At 44.5% G+C, this 14,294-nt stretch overlaps 1 protein-coding gene across 2 annotated transcripts in view; it reads left to right on the top strand.

Annotated features, from left to right (window-relative positions):
- The first annotated feature begins 8,786 nt into the window (after positions 1–8,786).
- The window catches only part of LOC142741305 (transcription factor ETV7-like), a 111,494-nt gene continuing 105,986 nt past the window's right edge, over positions 8,787–14,294 (top strand). For both annotated transcript variants that reach the window (XM_075850687.1, XM_075850686.1), the window contains exon 1: positions 8,787–8,996. The gene's annotated coding sequence lies outside the window, so the exon portion shown is untranslated. The remainder of the gene's footprint in view (positions 8,997–14,294) is intronic.

The following is a 14,294-nucleotide window of genomic DNA, read 5'->3' as shown; positions in this document are numbered from 1 at the left end:
ATAGAAACGCGTAGGGTCAGAGGAGATAGGGATTATAGCGTAGGTGACAGTGGTATCTTTGGGTAACCCCAGCACTGGGGTATTTAGAAGCGGAAACTTCTGGCTCTGTTGTGTTGTAGGGTCCCATTCACTGATACACCAATGCTAAAACGCTGATCCCACACTTTTAAGCATACTCAATCTGAGGAGGGTTCACAAACGAACCAGCAATTGCAGTATATGTTTAATACACTTTTTATAAATCACGGTGGGCTGTTTTCACAGTGGTGATTGAACCCCTGTTTTTAGAGAGTTATTCAATAAAAATTATAAGTTTTACTCATTTATCACTTCAGTGAATTGTAAAAATGAGTTAAATCCAGTTTTTTTTATGTAAAAAAAAAATTAAAAGTTCAAACAATCCCCCTTTTTCCATTTTCCCCTTAGAGCATAGTAAAAAAATAAATAAGTAAACAAATAATTTTTTACCCATTTCCTAGTACATTATATTGTAAAATAAATGGTGCTACGAAAAACTACAACCCGTCCCACAAAAATCAAGCCCTCATAGGTCTATATCGACGGAAAAATTAAGAAGTTCTGCCTTTTGGAAGATGGGGAGGAAAAAACTAAAATGAAAATCTGAAAAAGGGCTGCGGCGTGAAGGGGTTAAATCAGGAGTTGAGCCCCAATTAATGTCTATTATACTTTTAAGCTGAGCTTTTATTAAATCTAAGTTTTGTATCAAAGTGAACCAGTACGGATTAATTCTAATACTTTTTTGGGAAACATGAATGATTTAAAGAACACTACAGCCCGTGATGATCCGATATACTTCTGGTGTCATATGTCATTTTCCCAATTAACGTGATGAAGGAATCGCTGCACAGCACCATATCAATACGTGTCACTGTGTGATGTGAGGCATTATAACAAGAAAAGCATTGATTTTGTGGGTTCTTAAGGCGCCAGATAGCCAACAGGCCCAACTCTTCGCTTATTCTGGCCAAAGGCGTTATTACCAAAATTCTAGGGCCTCTTTCAGGGTTAAACGTATCTATGGCCTCATCCATTACACAGTTCATATCTCCGATAAACATTACAGGACAGTCGTTTCTCCCCAACATAAACATAATTTCTTAAACACCACGGATGAGAACGGAGGTGGTACATATACAAATGCTAAAATAGCTAGTGTTTCTTTTAATATACAGTGAAGGAAGACAAACCTTCCTTCCTCATCTATATACTTATCAAAGGTTTAGCATTGTGTGCCCATGTGAATAAGTACAGTAACACCCCTAGAATACGAGGAGTGTGTAGAATAGAATTGTTGTGCCCACCATCTATTCTCTAATCTACTAATCGTCTCTTTTGTTTAGTGCGTTTCCAATAAACAAGCATTTGAAGGAAAGTGAGATTTTATATATCCCATAATTGTGAACCTCTTTCATTTCTCACCTATACCCCAAACCACTATTTTCATGCTCATCCGTAGGATTCAATATGTATAAATTGATAGTCCTGTGGGGATTCCTTAATAATGGCCCCAAAATTATACAACTTAATTCTATTAGCTGAAAAACAATTTTTGTTTTTTTCATCCATACCTGTTTTACCCCCTCCCCTCTCCTCTCCCCGTGTTGACTTGTCTTTTCTAACAGGCCTCTCCACTAAACATGTACCCCGTTTTCCCTGTGAATAAATACATAATTATTTTAAACCCTCTAAGTCTCACCATTTTTCAACCTCTTTCTGGTAGGAATAACAATTTACTTTGTCCTGATGTACAAGCCTCAACTTTGCTGGGTAGATTAGGGATTATTTGATTCCTGACAAATGTAATTTTTTCCTAAGGCGGGATTCACACGACCGGGTCGCGCCCGAGCCCGAGTGCCGGCCGGTAAAATCGGCCGGGCAGATCTGGACAGTGACATCAGCGGCAACTCCTGAAGGGGAATCCCCATGTGTTCGGGGATTCCGCTTCAGGAGTTTCCCCTGATGTCACTGCCCAGATATGGACAGAGACATCAAGCGCTCTGTCCAGGAGCGGAATCCCCGAAAACAAAAGGATTCCGCTCCTTCAAGGAGCTAAAGTGCGGCTAGCACATAGCAGAGCGGGGAGATACCTCCCTGCTCTGCTATAGTGGCGTCGCTGCAGTAGTAGCAGCCGCAGCAGCAGCAGCTGCTAGCGGCGCCATCGAAGGTGTCGCCGGGCCAGGGCGCTTTTAAAACAAGCAGGGGAAGGGAGCCAGCGCAGCGCTCCCTTCCACCTGCTGTACACCCCGGCCCTGCCACACAGTGTACAGCGATGCCATTCGTCAGAATGGCATCAACTCCTCCTCCTCACATGCACTCTGCGCTGTGAGGAGGAGGAGATAGAGCGCAAGCGCCGGAAAACCCGGCCATCACTCGGGACACATCCCGCTGATGGCCGTGTATTACCCAGCCCCATAGACTTCTATGGGAGCCGGGCGGCCGGTTACCCGGCCGAAGATAGAGCATGTCCTATTTTTTGACGGCCGGTTTCCACGGCCGTCAAAAAATCGGTCGTGTGAATAGCCCCATTAGGGGTCTATTATTCCTAATGCAGCCGGGTGCCGGCCGATTTATGAACGGCCGGCACCCGGCCGGGAAACCCTGTCGTGGGAATGAGGCCTAACTGGAGTAAACGCCTGTCTTTTTAGTTGTTTCATAAGAATAATCTGGGTATATAGATATTTTTATGTTATTAAATAATAAATTCGATGATACGCTAGCTTTCTTTAGGATGATGTCCCTGTCTTTTGAACTCTGGATTCTTGCAATTATTGCCCTCAGCTTAGTGCCATAGGATAATGGCTTAGCAGGTATTATATGTGCTTTATCTATTCCAAATCCTAGAGACAAATGATTTGCCCCAACTTGATCTTTTATCCAGTTCTGAACAAAAGCCTCAGAATCAGTTTTTCAATCCGTTCCGGGAAGCCCAATAATCTTATATTGCATCTTCTTGACCTATCCTCCATATCAATGATTTTATTTTTAAGAGATGTATTACCTTCTGACAGGCCCTTAACTTCTATTTAAAAAAAAAAAAATCAAAAAGGCTCCGAGGAAGGTTTCAGCCTCCTAGCTTTAATGGCCAACAGTCAAACAATCTTCTCAAAGTTCTCTAAGGAGAGTATGTAAGTGCTCTGGACTGAGCCCAGTCTCTCATGATGTTATATATAATGCAAACATCTCCTGGAAACAACAGAGACTGATCATATTTAGCATTTACTCTGGCTGGCATCAGAATACACATGCAGGTTATTTCTTATAACAAAAGCATTGAGAAATCCAGTAATGTATACCTGAAAATGATCTATATTGCCAATACAGACAAAGCCATATGATCTACAGAGCATAGCATATAACAAAGTATGTAACAGTACTTAGCTGACTTCAGTAATCCATGTGCAATGTTCGGTGTTTCACCAATTCAGTATTCAGCCAGCAGGAGAAACATAGTGCACCAATCTGTGTTAGTGGCCTCAGCTATGCTATGCCACTTCAGTAACTGGAAACAAGCAGCAGAGGGCGCCAGAGACCATGCAATGCAAGGCCGTTCTATGAAGAAATCGCTCAGTATTGATATCAGAGCTAGCAAAGCACAGGGAGCTGGAGAGTCAGAGAAACAGGGAGGAGAGGCAGAAGGGATCCACTCTATGGCTTCAGCGTCGTATGCACATGGTCAGGGGGCGAGCTACCAGGTGTTCCTACATGCTTGCTTCCTGTCCCATATCAAATATAGCTATTAAATAATCTACAATCCCTATCCAGTACAGAAATATTTTCAGGCATCGCCATATCAGGCCGCATTGGGGGAAACTAGATGAATCCCTATGATCCATTCTAAACAGAGACTTAGGTGTGTAATACAATCTATTACAATCTCGCATTTAACATAAACTGAGGGAATCCATGCGCACTCATGGATAGCTCGCTGGGTATGTGTCGGCGTCCTCCGATCATCTGAGCCAATTGCGTGGCACTTACCTGCAGGTTATCATATAGACCACATAACTGGAGGTGCATGAATATTAAAGTAGATTCCTATATGCCTTTCCAGTGTACGGCTGTGCAAGGAATTCCCCTTTAACCGTATTACTACAACATTATCATCATAAACATGAGAAATCTCCCTGTATCGGGATGCTCAAATACAGGGCCGGCCTTAGGGTAGATGGCGCCCGCCCCGTGCGAAATTATCTTTCGGCGCCCCACCCATTATAAAAAATGCCCCATAAAAAAGCATAATTCCTCCCCACAGTATAATGCCCTATATAGTGCCCCCACACAGTGTAATGCCCCTTTAGTGCCCCACACACAGTATAATATTTAATAATGTAATATATTATAACGCCTTCAAGGACACAGTATTTTGTCCTCTAATTGTGCCCACACAGTGTTATGCCCCCTAAGTGCCACACACATTATATTGTCCCCTGTAGTGCCCCTACACAGTATGATGTCCTCCAGAGTATAATGCCCCCACAGCCCCCCTAGTAGAAAGTGCCCCCTGTAGATTGTGCCGTACAGCCTCCCTGTAGATAGTGTCATAATCCCCCACCTCCTCCTTGTAGACAGTGCCATACAGCCCCCATCTGCCCCTTGTAGTCTCATACAGCCCCCATCTGCCCCTTGTAGTGCCATACAGCCCCCATCTGCCCCTTGTAGTGTCATACAGCCCCACCTCCCTCTTGTACACAGTGCCCCCCACCGCCCCCTTGTAAACAGTGTCATACAGCACCTACCTCCCCATTGTAGAAAGTGACATACAGCCCCCACCTCCCCCTTGTAGACAGTGCCATACTGCCCCCCACCTCCACCTGACAGGATCCTTGCGTAGGCCGGCTTGATCCAGAGATGTCATCACGCCGACTGCGCAGGGATCCTGTCCCTGCGCCTCATAGGCTGCAGGCGCCTCTGTAGCCTGTTACAGAGTTTCCCAACCTTTTCGGACTTGAGCCACCCCTGGAAAAAAAAAAAATCCTCAGGGCCCCCCTACCAAAAATTGTTTAGAGAAAGACAGAAAATAGCTAAAAATAAGCACTACATTCTTAGGGTATGTTCACACAGCGTTTTTTTGTAAGGCAGAAAAAATCTGCTTTTGAATTGACAGCGTTATTTGATGGGGTTCTTTTAGCGGTTTTTTTTAAGCCGTTGAAGCGAATGCAAAAGACGCAGCAAAAAAAGCTCCAAAAGAGCGCCAAAGCTATTTTCTTCCTACTATTAATTTCAATTGGAGGTCAGAGGTGGAAACCACTTGAAGACCATCAGCCCCCCCCCCCCCACTCACAGTAAAATGACCATCAGCCCCCCACTCACAGTAAGGCTGGGTTCACACACACTATTTACGGACGTAATTCGGGTGTTTAAGCGTCGGCAAAGATCTGCCCATTCATTTGAATGCGTCTTACGATATTCTGTGCCGACGGTCATTTTTTTTACGCGCCGCTGTCAAAAGACGGCGCGTAAAAGAGACGCCCGCGTCAAAGAAAAGCCTGTCACTTCTTGAGACGTAATTTTCCCTTGACTCCATAGAAAAACAGCTCCAATTACATCCGTAATGGACGCAGCGAATAGCGCCTGCACATGCCATTACGTCTGAAATTCCGGAGCCGTTTTCTCCTGAAAACAGCTCCGTAATTTCAGCCGTAATGGACGCTGCCGTGTGAACATACCCTAAAATGAGCATCAGCCCCCCACTCACAGTAAAACTACCATCAGCCCGTCCACTCACAGTAAAACTACCATCAGCCCCCACTCACAGTAAAACGACCATCAGCCCCCCACTCACAGTAAAATGACCATCAGCCCCCCACTCACAGTAAAATGACCATCAGCCCCCCACTCACAGTAAAACGACCATCAGCCCCCCACTCACAGTAAAACGACCATCAGCCCCCCACTCACAGTAAAACTACCATCAGCCCCCCACTCACAGTAAAATGACCATCAGCCCGTCCACTCACAGTAAAATGACCATCAGCCCCCCACTCACAGATGCCCCCTGTATAGTACCACACAGCCCCTTGTAGGTCGTGCCACACAGCCCCCTTGTAGGTAGTGCCACACAGCCCTCTTGTAGGTAGTGCCACACAGCCCTTTTGTAGTTCGTGCCACACAGCCCTCTTGTAGGTAGTGCCACACAGCCCTCTTGTAGGTAGTGCCACACAGCCCCCTTGTAGGTCGTGCCACACAGCCCCCTTGTAGGTAGTGCCACACAGCCCCCTTGTAGGTAGTGCCACACAGCCCTCTTGTAGGTAGTGCCACACAGCCCCCTTGTAGGTAGTGCCACACAGCCCCCTTGTAGGTAGTGCCACACAGCCCTCTTGTAGGTAGTGCCACACAGCCCCTTTGTAGGTAGTGCCACACAGCCCCCTTGTAGGTAGTGCCACACAGCCCCCTTGTAGGTAGTGCCACACAGCCCCCTTGTAGGTAGTGCCACACAGCCCCCTTGTGGTTCGTGCCACACAGCCCCCTTGTAGTTTCGTGCCACACAGCCCCCTTGTAGTTTCGTGCCACACAGCCCCCTTGTAGGTCATGCCACACAGTCCCCTTGTAGGTCATGCCACACAGCCCCCTTGTAGGTCATGCCACATAGCCCCTTTGTAGGTAGTAGGGATGTCACGACACCTGAATTTGGACTTCAATACCGATACTTCGTGTAGTATTGCAATTTCGATACCAAAACGATATTTTGCCAACAGTAATAAAAAAAAGTTCTTCCATTTTCTGATGTGAGGCGCGAGGTGTGATGATGAATTTAACCTCCATTTGCCTCACATTAATAGTAATTAACCCCATCATGTTTCTCAGTCATAATGGGTTAATGTGTGAGGTACATGATGGGGTTAATTACTATTAATGTGAGGCACATGGAGGTTAAAATCATCACACCTCGTGCCCCATAATAATAAGTGAAAGAAGTTTTTTTTAAATTTATTTCTGAAGTCTTTCTGCCAAAAAAACTGCACCAAAATTTGGTGCTGTTTTTCAGGTGAAATTCCCTGCGGTTCTCAGGACGTATACACTGTGTCGTTTTACGTATCCACCCTGTGTGTTCCTACCCTTATAATCAAGTTGCTCTCCCCACAAATATTATCTCTAAGGGCTTATTCAGACGAACGGGATATACGTCCGTGCAACGCGCGTGATTTTCACACGCGTGGCACGGACCTATATTAGTCTATGGGGCCGTGCAGACATGTGCGTGATTTTTATGCTGCGTGAGTCCGCTGCATAAAAGTCATGACATGTCCGTTCTTTGAGCGTTTTTTGCGCATCACGCACCCATTGAAGTCAATGGGTGCGTGAAAACCACGCATGGCACACGGAAGCACTTCCATGCGAACAGCGTGATTCGCGCAACAACTGTCAAAAGGATGAATGAAAACAGAAAAGCACCACCTGCTTTTTTGTTTACAAACATCCAAATGGAGTGTCATAATGATGGCGGCTGCGCGAAAAGCACACAGCCGCGCATCATATGCTGCTGCCGCACGGAGCTGTCAAATGCATTTTGCGCAGGCAAAACGCCGTGTTTTTTGCGTGCGCAAAAGGCACGCGCTCGTGTGAATCCAGCCTAAGGGTAAGGCCACACGGAGCAGCCCTGACACGGTCGCAACGCAGCTAACAACCACGCCGCCACCATGTTCAGTGCGGCTGTCAAACAGCCTGTTAGTGGCCGCACGTATTCCGGTTACACGCGCACTGCCGCTCCATTCATTCTCTATGGGAGCGCCGGAGATAGCCGAGTGCAGTGTTCTGCTTTTTCTGCCGCTCCCATAGAGAATGAATAGGGGGTAAGTTGTTGTAATTTGCAAAATCGTGCGGCCATAAAGGGTGTATTAATTCATGGCCGCACGATTTTGCAGATAAAGGGACGGTTTACCAGCGTTAACGTGCGGCCATGAATTAATACACCCTTTATGGCCGCACGATTTTGCAAATTACAACAACTTACCCCCTATTCATTCTCTATGGGAGCGGCAGAAAAAGCAGAACACTGCACTCGGCTATCTCCGGCGCTCCCATAGAGAATGAATGGAGCGGCAGTGCGCGTGTAACCGGAATACCCCTTAACGAGGTATTGGACAGCCGCTCCTACATAGTGCCAAGCGCGGTTGTTGGCCGCGTTGCGACAGTGTGAGGGCCGCTCCGTGTGGCCGTACCCTAAAGAATCCTTTCTCCCCATACATAACGCTAAGTTCCCCTCCCCCATGATTCATAATAAGCTCCTACACCACAAAATAAACTATACAGAAGTCCCCCTCCCCACAAAATACATGTATAAAGAATCCCCCCACTCCTATAGCATTTAGGGCAATGTCCCCTCCCCCACAAAATCGATCTGTAAAAAATACACACTCAAAGTACCTCTAACCTAGCCTCCCCTCCCCCACAAAATCGATCTGTAAAAAAACACACACACACACACAAAGTACCTCTAACCTAGCCTCCCCTCCCCCACAAAATCGATCTTTTAAAAAAAACAAAACATCCTGTTACACATCAAATAAAGCCCCCTCTCTCCCCCTCCCTCACACTGCACATAAATAGACATAGATTAATCTAAAGCTGCTGCACTTACCTGACTCTGGAGCTCCGTGGAGGAGTCTTCACTGGGGCAGCAGCACAGCAGGAAGGAGCTGCTTGAGGCTCTGAGTGTGTGTGACACTGCAGTACAGGCTGTGCCGATTGGTGGAGCAGACAGAGGCACCTGCTGCTCCTCCAATCAGCGCTCACTTCACGCAGCAGTGCAGAGGGAGGAACATTTCTCCTCTCTTCTGCTCGTACCCACTGGCGCCCCCCTTGCAGCATGGCGGCCGGCGCCCTGTGCGACCGCACGTGTCGCACATAGCTAAGGCCGGCCATGCTCAAATACGTCTGTTGGGGACATTTATTTGTTACAACGTCTGATCAGACAAGCCGATCTCTTAAATTAGGACTCCGTCTGTATGGTAACAGAGGAGGCGATTTAAATTCAGGTATTCCTAAGCAACCCCTTTCCAATATTGACCTGTTTTGTCTCAGGTTGTCCCCAATCCCATTACTAAGAGGGCGGTAGATGGAGACAAATGGGATTCATTGCAAGTTGTCCGTTCTACACTTTCTACCCAAGAGTGACTCTTTGTCCACCATACGGCCTTCCCTTTCTGTTGTTGAACCACATTTAATGGATACCCTCTAGATATAAATCTTTGGCACATTTCTTCTAGCCGATTATTTACATTGTCCTCACTCCTCACAATCCTCCTAACTCAGGCCCAATGCACACGACCGTAAAAAACCTCCGTTTTTGCGGACCACAATTGCGGTCCGCAAAAACGGAGCCATTCACTTTCACTGAACACTGACACCTTTCCGTAGCACTACGGAAGGGTGTAAGTGCCGTGGAAATGTTCCGGGAATTATGGAACATGTCCGTTTTTTCGCATTTTGCGGGCCGTGCTCCCATACTTTGTATGGGAGCACGGCCCGAAAATGCGGCTGTCAGTCAGCGGCCGGCCGTGCCCGCAATCACGTGCCGTGATTGCGGGCACGGTCGTGTGCATGGGGCCTTAGTAACTGGCTTAACGGTAGTGAATTAACCATATTCTTGGGATTATGGCTCTGGTAATTCAACATGTTGTTCCTATCTGTTGTATTTTTTAGAAATATCTGATACTAAATAGTCACCATTCTTGGAGACCATAGTGTCTCTTGAATTTCCCTATCTGAGTGGGTAAGTGTGAATTTTAACTCTATATATATATTATTAGGTTCCTCCTGGAACAATAATAGTTCCTCCACTGAGCTTGTCCCTCTGCGCTGTCGGTAAAAATCATCTCCAAACATAAAACAATTATGTGTATTCAGTACAGCAGCTCAAGGACAAATCGTGTACACCAAGGAGACATATCCGAGCCGGTGAGCACACACTGCACTGCTTCCAAACCTCTATCTTGTACAATTGATGTGTACAACCATACATCAAAGGAAGCCAAAATGGCCGAACCTGATGTCAGAAGCTGTATCTCAACAACTATATTATTTTTTAATAAAAACCAATTACAAAGTTGCATTAAACACTGTTGTTTTAGTTAAAAAAAAATGTCTTCTAAAGCTTACATAGCCTTTAAAGGGAATGTGTCGCAAATTAAACTTTTTTTTTTAAAGTAAGTTACTTATTTCTATTATATTTTTAACGTTTTTTTGCTGTATTTTTTTTCCTTCCACATTGTGGAAAGTATTAAAAATGAAATAATAATTTTACATGTTTTCCTATGTTGGCCACCAGAGGGAGCACTTCCCAGAATTACAGCAAGGCAAAGCAACCTGACTCACAGCTGCCATAAATGTGGGAGGGAATCTCAGCACCCCTCCTACAAGCCAGGAAAAGGTGTCTTGAAATTGCTAAGCAGTGTCCGGCTGCCATTTTCGGAGTGATTGTATAAATGGCAGCTGGCAGAAGCTATAGGACACACCAAAAGGCTAAGGGTATGTTCACACACTTACTAAACAAAGGGAAAACAGCTCCTGATTTTCAGCAATTTTTTTTATCAAACTCGCATTTTTGGCAGCGTTTTTTACAGCCGTTTTTGTAGCTGTTTTTCTATAGAGTCAATGAAAAACTGCTCCAAAAACCTCCCAAGAAGTGACATGCACTTCTTTTTGGCGGCCATCTTTTTACGTGCCAATTTTGGAAAACGGTCACGTAAAAAAATGCACCGTCGGAACTGAACGCCGTATTTCCCATTGGAAACAATGACCAGATGTTTGTAGGTGTTCTGCTTCCAATTTTTCAGCCTTTTTTCAGGACGTTTATGGCCCGAAAAATGGCTGAAAACACTGCGTGTGAACATACCCTTAGAATGATGAAAGTGAAGTGAATGATTTTTCAGTTGACAGGTTCACATGGCATGTATTTCAGGAGGAGACATAGTGATACTCAGTGACCGGCGATCAGGTGATCAGCCTATGCTGTTAGGAGAATGTTTTTAAGTGCCTTCTTCTAGGCGTTTGTAGGGTTAGAGGGGATAATTTCATAGCAATTGCGGTTGTCAAGGATCCCGAGGCACATAGAAATGCCTGGCGATCCATGACGACCACATTGCCCCCCTTGTGGGATGACTTGATAATAATAGACTCATCGTTTTCAAGGAGTCGTAAACTCTCAAGTTCATCAGGGGTAATATTGCTACACCCCCCTTTACGACAAATACGGGATAACTGGTCAGTCACCACCTTCAAGAACATATCAATTGGTGTATTTTCACTCATAGACTATGCACATTGATAAGAATCTTACGTTCCGTTAATTTCTAGATTTACTGCCTGATTAGAACGATTAGGCTGGGTTCACACGACCTATTTTCAGACATAAACGAGACGTATTATGCCTTGTTTTACGTCTGAAAATAGGGCTACAATACGTCGGCAAACATCTGCCCATTCATTTGAATGGGTTTGCCGACGTACTGTGCAGACGTCCTGTCATTTACGCGTCGTCGTTTGACTGCTGTCAAGCGACGACGCGTAAATTGACTGCCTCGGCAAAGAAGTGCAGGACACTTCTTTGCAACGTAATTTGAGCCGTTCTTCATTGAAGTCAATGAAGAGCAGCTCAAGATTACAGGCGTCAAAGACGCCTCGCATAATACGAGGAGCAGCATTTACGTCTGAAACGACGCAGCTGTTTTCTCCTGAAAACAGTCTGTCTTTTCAGACGTAAAAGCCTCTCATCGTGTGCACATACCCTAAAAATACATTTTATTGATAGATACTAAAATAAGCTCTTGAAGCCCAATTACATATAACAACAGGCTCAGACAGGTGGTCAGCAGCAGAGAAGGTCTATTAGTAGTGGTAATATTGATAAGAAAACTAATGGTGGAATAATATTACCACTACTAATAGACCTTCTCTGCTGCTGACCACCTGTCTGAGCCTGTTGTTATATGTAATTGGGCTTCAAGAGCTTATTTTAGTATCTATCAATAAAATGTATTTTAATCGTTCTAATCAGGCAGTAAATCTATTTTCACTCATAGGTGGATTCTTATTTGAGGGCAAGGCCAAGTCCGTAAATGGACCTTCTCCTGTTGGCTACCACCTTACTTGAGTAAATCCCCCATAGTCCTAAGAAGGGGCATATATGCCTCCTCTAAACCCAACTCCTGACACCTACGTCTGTCATTAATTTATTTTTTTTTTTTTAATTTTAGCTTCCGCCTAAACAGTTGTAGGTCTTTGACCCATGAAAACAAGTCAAAAGTCGGGGTAGGGACAAATGAGAGTCCTCTCTTTAACACACAAATTTCCCCTTTAGATCGTACTCTTTGAGAAAATTTGTGTTGGGGTATTGGGGTCTGCCTCTTCCCCTAACACTAGGACGCGAAATGTATCACTGTCGTAATCAAATGAAGATATTTCTGTATACATATCTGGTATACACTACCGTTCAAAAGTTTGGGGTCACCCAGACAATTTTGTGTTTTCCATGAAAACTCACACTTATATTTATCAAATGAGTTGCAAAATGACTAGAAAATATAGTCAAGACATTGACAAAGTTAGAAATAATGATTTTTATTTGAAATAATAATTTTCTCCTTCAAACTTTGCTTTCGTCAAAGAATGCTCCATTTGCAGCAATTACAGCATTGCAGACCTTTGCCATTCTAGCTGTTCATTTGCTGAGGTAATCGGGAGAAATCTCACCCCATGCTTCCAGAAGCCCCTCCCACAAGTTGGATTGCCTTGATGGGCACTTCTTGCGTACCATACGGTCAAGATGCTCCCACAACAGCTCTATGGGGTTGAGATCTGGTGACTGCGCTGGCCACTGCATTACAGATAGAATACCAGCTGCCTGCTTCTTCCCTAAATAGTTCTTGCATCATTTGGAGGTGTGCTTTGTGTCATTGTCCTGTTGTAGGATGAAATTAGCTACAATGAAGCGCTGTCCACAGGGTATGGCATGGCGTTGCAAAATGGAGTGATAGCCTTCCTTATTCAAAATCCCTTTTACTTTGTACAAATCTCCCACTTTACCAGCACCAAAGCAACCCCAGACCATCACATTACCTCCACCATGCTTGACAGATGGCGTCAGGCACTCTTCCAGCATCTTTTCAGTTGTTCTGCGTCTCACAAATGTTCTTCTGTGTGATCCAAACACCTCAAACTTCGATTCGTCTGTCCATAACACTTTTTTTCAATCTTCCTCTGTCCAATGTCTGTGTGCTTTTGCCAATATTAATCTTTTCCTTTTATTAGCCAGTCTCAGATATGGCTTTTTCTTTGCCACTCTGCCCTGAAGGCCAGCATCCCGGAGTCGCCTCTTCACTGTAGACGTTGACACTGGCGTTTTGCGGGTACTATTTAATGAAGCTGCCAGTTTAGGACCTGTGAGGCGTCTATTTCTCAAACTAGAGACTCTAATGTACTTGTCTTGTTGCTCAGTTGTGCAGCGGGGTCTCCCACTTCTCTTTCTACTCTGGTTAGAGCCTGTGTGTGCTGTCCTCTGAAGGGAGTAGTACACACCGTTGTAGGAAATCTTCAGTTTCTTGGCAATTTCTCGCATGGAATAGCCTTCATTTCTAAGAACAAGAATAGACTGTCGAGTTTCACATGAAAGCTCTCTTTTTCTAGCCATTTTGAGAGTTTAATCAAACCCACAAATGTAATGCTCCAGATTCTCAACTAGCTCAAAGGAAGGTCAGTTTTATAGCTCCTCTAAACAGCAAAACGGTTTACAGCGGTGCTAACATAACTGCACAAGGGTTTTCAAGTGTTTTCTAATCATCCATTAGCCTTCTAACACAGTTAGCAAACAGAATGTACTATTAGAACACTGGAGTGATGGTTGCTGGAAATGGGCCTCTATACACCTATGTAGATATTGCATTAAAAAACAGACGTTTGCAGCTAGAATAGTCATTTAGCACATTAACAATGTATAGAGTGTATTTCTGATTAATTTCATGTTATCTTCATTGAAAAAAACTGTGCTTTTCTTTCAAAAATAAGGAAATTTCTAAGTGACCCTAATCTTGTGAACGGTAGTGTATATATATTTATAAATAAAAAAAAAAAAATATATATATATATATATATATATACTGTATATATATATGTATATAAATGTTTTCAAAGGTGTACATAGTCTTTAAACAGAATCCCCTCACCCCACACATAACATTCACAGTCAAGCTCCCCCTCCCCCACATAGCATTCATAGCCATATCCCCCCTCCCCCACAAAAAGTTTTACACATAATCCCCTACCCCACACCAAACATA

This window comes from Rhinoderma darwinii, chromosome 2, assembly GCF_050947455.1.
Source record: "Rhinoderma darwinii isolate aRhiDar2 chromosome 2, aRhiDar2.hap1, whole genome shotgun sequence".
Classification (NCBI taxonomy): Eukaryota; Metazoa; Chordata; class Amphibia; order Anura; family Rhinodermatidae; genus Rhinoderma; species Rhinoderma darwinii.
Note: the sequence above shows the minus strand (reverse complement) of the source record. Positions and strands in the feature narration are given on the sequence as shown.